This window comes from Globicephala melas, chromosome 10, assembly GCF_963455315.2.
Source record: "Globicephala melas chromosome 10, mGloMel1.2, whole genome shotgun sequence".
NCBI classification, from domain to species: Eukaryota; Metazoa; Chordata; class Mammalia; order Artiodactyla; family Delphinidae; genus Globicephala; species Globicephala melas.
In genome coordinates this window covers 90131872-90137984 of record NC_083323.1, presented here as the reverse complement: position 1 = coordinate 90137984, position 6113 = coordinate 90131872, and positions in this window count along the sequence as shown.

Genomic DNA, 6113 nt, shown 5'->3' with positions numbered 1-6113 from the left:
ACACTACTTAATAATGAAGTAATCACTGAAGAAATCAAAGAGGAAATCAAAAAATACCTAGAAACAAATGACAATGGAGACACAACGACCCAAAACCTGTGGGATGCAGCAAAAGCAGTTCTAAGGGGGAAGTTTATAGCAATACAAGCCCACCTTAGGAAGCAGGAAACATTTCGAATAAACAACCTAACCTTGCACCTCGAGCAATTAGAGAAAGAAGAACAAAAAAACCCCAAAGCTAGCAGAAGGAGAGAAATAATAAAAATCAGATCAGAAATAAATGAAAAAGAAATGAAGGAAACAATAGCAAAGATCAATAAAACTAAAAGCTGGTTCTTTGAGAAGATAAACAAAATAGATAAACCACTAGCCAGACTCATCAAGAAAAAAAGGGAGAAGACTCAAATCAATAGAATTAGAAATGAAAAAGGAGAGGTAACAACTGACACTGCAGAAATAAAAGAGATCATGAGAGATTACTACAAGCAACTCTATGCCAATAAAATGGACAATCTGGAAGAAATGGACAAATTCTTAGAAATGCACAACCTGCCAAGACTGAATCAGGAAGAAATAGAAAATATGAACAGACCAATCACAAGCACTGAAATTGAAACTGTGATTAAAAATCTTCCAACAAAGAAAAGCCCAGGACCAGATGGCTTCACAGGCGAATTCTATCAAACATTTAGAGAAGAGCTAACACCTATCCTTCTCAAACTCTTCCAAAATATAGCAGAGGGAGGAACACTCCCAAACTCCTTCTACGAGGCCACCATCACCTTGATATCAAAACCAGACAAGGATGTCACAAAGAAAGAAAACTACAGGCCAATATCACTGATGAACATAGATGCAAAAATCCTCAACAAAATACTAGCAAACAGAATCCAACAGCACATTAAAAGGATCATACACCATGATCAAGTGGGGTTTATTCCAGGAATGCAAGGATTCTTCAATATACGCAAATCTATCAATGTGATAAACCATATTAACAAACTGAAGGAGAAAAACCATATGATCATCTCAATAGATGCAGAGAAAGCTTTTGACAAAATTCAACACCCATTTATGATAAAAACCCTGCAGAAAGTAGGCATAGAGGGAACTTTCCTCAACATAATAAAGGCCATATATGACAAGCCCACAGCAAACATCATCCTCAATGGTGAAAAACTGAAAGCATTTCCACTAAGATCAGGAACAAGACAAGGTTGCCCACTCTCACCACTCTTATTCAACATAGTTTTGGAAGTTTTAGCCACAGCAATCAGAGAAGAAAAGGAAATAAAAGGAATCCAAATCGGAAAAGAAGAAGTAAAGCTGTCACTGTTTGCAGATGACATGATACTATACATAGAGAACCCTAAAGATGCTACCAGAAAACTACTAGAGCTAATCAATGAATTTGGTAAAGTGGCAGGATACAAAATTAATGCACAGAAATCTCTGGCATTCCTATATACAAATGATGAAAAATCTGAAAGTGAAATCAAGAAAACACTCCCATTTACCATTGCAACAAAAAGAATAAAATATCTAGGAATAAACCTACCTAAGGAGACAAAAGATCTGTATGCAGAAAATTATAAGACACTGATGAAAGAAATTAAAGATGATACAAATAGACGGAGAGATATACCATGTTCTTGGATTGGAAGAATCAACATTGTGAAAATGACTCTACTACCGAAAGCAATCTATAGATTCAATGCAATCCCTATCAAACTACCACTGGCATTTTTCACAGAACTAGAACAAAAAATTTTGCAATTTGTATGGAAACACAAAAGACCCCGAATAGCCAAAGCAATCTTGAGAACGAAAGAAGGAACTGGAGGAATCAGGCTCCCAGATTTCAGACTATACTACAAAGCTACAGTTATCAAGACGGTATGGTACTGGCACAAAAACAGAAAGATAGATCAATGGAACAGGATAGAAAGCCCAGAGATAAACCCACGCACATATGATCACCTTATCTTTGACAAAGGAGGCAGAAATGTACAGTGGAGAAAGGACAGCCTCTTCAATAAGTGGTGCTGGGAAAACTGGACAGCTACATGTAAAAGTATGAAATTAGATCACTCCCTAACACCATACACAAAAATAAGCTCAAAATGGATTAAAGACCTAAATGTAAGGCCAGAAACTATCAAACTCTTAGAGGAAAACATAGGCAGAACACTCTATGACATAAATCACAGCAAGGTCCTTTTTGACCCACCTCCTAGAGAAATGGAAATAAAAACAAGAGTAAACAAATGGGACCTAATGAAACTTAAAAGCTTTTGCGCAGCAAAGGAAACCATAAAGAAGACCAAAAGACAACTCTCAGAATGGGAGAAAATATTTGCAAATGAAGCAACTGACAAAGGATTGATCTCCAAAATTTATAAGCAGCTCATGCAGCTTAATAACAAAAAAACAAACAACCCAATCCAAAAATGGGCAGAAGACCTAAATAGACATTTCTCCAAAGAAGATATACAGAGTGCCAACAAACACATGAAAGAATGCTCAACATCACTAATCATGAGAGAAATGCAAATCAAAACTACAATGAGATATCATCTCACACCAGTCAGAATGGCCATCATCAAAAAATCTAGAAACAATAAATGCTGGAGAGGGTGTGGAGAAAAGGGAACCCTCTTACACTGTTGGTGGGAATGTAAATTGATACAGCCACTGTGGAGAACAGTATGGAGGTTCCTTAAAAAGCTACAAATAGAACTACCATATGACCCAGCAATCCCACTACTGAGCATATACCCTGAGAAAACCATAATTCAAAAAGAGTCATGTACCAAAATGTTCATTGCAGCTCTATTTACAATAGCCCAGAGATGGAAACAACCTAAGTGTCCATCATCGGATGAATGGATAAAGAAGATGTGGCACATATATACAATGGAATATTACTCAGCCATAAAAAGAGACGAAATTGAGCTATTTGTAATGAGGTGGATAGACCTAGAGTCTGTCATACAGAGTGAAGTAAGTCAGAAAGAGAGAGACAAATACCGTATGCTAACACATATATATGGAATTTAAGAAAAAAAAAATGTCATGAAAAACCTAGGGGTGAAACAGGAATAAAGACACAGACTTACTAGAGAATGGACTTGAGGCTATGGGGAGGGGGAAGGGTAAACGGTGACAAAGCGATAAAGAGGCATGGACATATATACACTACCAAACGTAAGGTAGATAGCTAGTGGGAAGCAGCCGCATAGCACAGGGAGATCAGCTCGGTGCTTTGTGACCGCCTGGAGGGGTGGGATAGGGAGGGTGGGAGGGAGGGAGACGCAAGCGGGAAGAGATATGGGAATATATGTATATATATAACTGATTCATTTTGTTGTGAAGCTGAAACTAACATACCATTGTAAAGCAATTATACTCCAATAAAGATGTTAAAAAAAAAACAAAAACAAAAACAAAACAAAACTCGACTCTCTCACAGCCTCCAGCCAATCCACCAGCATATTTTGGCTGTGTCCTTCAAAGCATACCTAGACTCTGACCATCTCTTCTCACCCTCACTGCTCCCGCTCTAGTACAAGTTTCCATCCTTTTTCCTGGGGGTTATTGCAGTATGCTCCTAATTTGTGTCCCTGTGTTACCCCAGATCTTCTCACTCTTTCATTCAAAACTCTCCAGTGGGCTACTCAATTCGTTCTAAGTGATGGCCAAAGTCCTTACAATGCGCACAAAGACCTACATGGCCTCCCCCTGTGCCCCTGCCAGCAACCCGCTACCTCCCTTATGGTTACCTGCTACCGTGTCCACCTTGATCACTCCACTCAAGCCTCGGTGGCCTCCTTGCCCCTCCCATCCCCTGAAATGCTCTTCATGCAGGTAGCCACAGGGCCACTCCTTAATTTCCCTCGGGACTTTGCTAAAATGTGACTTAATCAACGACCCTCCCTCTATCCCACTGTTTTTCTCCATATCTCTCACCACCACGTGCCGCACCATACATGTTATTTGATTAGTCTGCCTCTCCACACCCGCAAGGTTCTGCATCTGCAGATTCACAACCTTGGACGGAAAACATTTGAAAAACAAAATTCTGGGAAAGTTCCAAAAAGCAAAACTTAAATTTGCGTTGCACCAGCAACTATTTACACAGCGTTCACACTGGATTTACAACTATTTACATAGCACAAAAGTACTGCGCTATTTTATAAAAGGGACTTGAGCATCTGCCGATTTTGGTATCTGTGGTGGGTCCGGGAACCCATCCCCTGCTGACACCAAGGGACCCCTGTATTTATCTACTCTCTGTCTGCCCCCGCTGAAACGTAAGTGCAGTGAAAGCAGAATGTTTGTATGTTTTGTTCACTGCTCTACCCCCAATCTTTAAGACATCCCCTGGACCACAGCAGCACTAAACAGATATTTTTTGATACATTTCACTCTACAGTTTTCTGACTCCTTCATTAGACTCTAAGTAAAGACTGTTTTATTCACCTATCTCTGTGCTCCATATATGTTCTTTGAATGAATTAATATAAAATGTTTTGAAAGAAATTTATAGCTCCATTTATTTTGAAATTCACTTTACACTGACAGCAAATAGCAACTAATAGGCACAGATGGTGTTACTTTTAGGTTTGTTTGTTTGAATAAAAGAGGGAAATAATTGAAAGCAACCAATGTTCATTTTGAATATTGATTTCTAATCTTCTTATTTTAAAATTCAAATTATGCTCTGAAATGTCCTAAAGAACTGAAGCAGACATTTTCAATTCCATGGACATTGAATCCATATTTCTTAGGTTGATGCAAAACTGAGGCTCCCTGTTCTCTTATTTTAAATCTCTCTCTTTTATTCCCCATTTCTATACACAGGGGATAAAGGGAAACATTCATCCTCGCAGAATGGCATGGCACGCAGAAGTGATGAGGGTTGCACTCTAAGAGGATTAAGCACACAAAGAAGATAATTAACTTGCTGAGGCCCTACAGAAAATTGTGGAATAGTAAGAGCAGCATTCAGAGTTTCTGTTATCCTAAGAAAGATCGATTCAAATAGCTACAGTGCATGCCTCAGGGTTCATTTGTAAGCCCCAAGTGTTAACATAAATGAAGAAGAATATTTAACCTTAAACGTAAGGCAGAGAAAATAAAATGTTCATAATTTAAAAGTGGCTTTCTTTTAAATATAGGCTGACATCTTGTTTAAGACCAAAACAGACTTTATTTTTGTTACTGCCTTTAAAATCATTCACAATAGCAATAGAACTCCACGTAATAAAATTTCACTAGGGAAAAATGATGAGAATGCAGAGATACTAGGCTTACTTCTCTAAATGCAAATCCTTATAGGTGGTTTAAATAGCTTCTTATAGGGTACTTTCCCTGGATGGGGAAATTATGAGCAATTTTAATTTTCCTTCTTTGAGCTTTTAGAGTCTTTCAAAAATTTTATAAAGAACGTATAGTTTTTTTTTTTTTTTAATTAATTTTATTTATTTATTTTTGCTGTGTTGGGTCTTCGTTTCTGTGTGAGGGCTTTCTCCAGTTGTGGCAAGCGGGGGCCACTCTTCATTGCGGTGCGCGGGCCTCTCACTATCGTGGCCTCTCTTGTTGCGGAGCACAGGCTCCAGACGCGCAGGCTCAGTAGTTGTGGCTCACGGGCCTAGTTGCTCCGCGGCATGTGGGATCCTCCCAGACCAGGGCTCGAACCCGTGTCCCCTGCATTAGCAGGCAGATTCTCAACCACTGCGCCACCAGGGAAGCCCAAGAACGTATAGTTTTTAATCAGAAAAAAATATGACAACTATAATGTGTTTCTATATTTTTCCTAGTACATATAATGCTCAGCCCTTAAATTTAGACATTAGAAATGTCCCTCACGTGTTCGAAAGCAAAACGCCCAGTTGATTGGGCAGAAAAACAGCTCCAAGGCTACTGAATTTGACTCATTCCCTTAGTGCTGTTTATTGTAAATTGAAAATGTACTGCCAGGCAGATAAGTCATCATCTAAGAAAAGTGAGTCAGAGAGCGGAACCACTTTTGACAGGCAACTGGACTTTGGAAAGAAAGGGCTAGAGAAAGAGAAACTAACTGGAAAGAATCGGAGATTTCTTTGATGCCT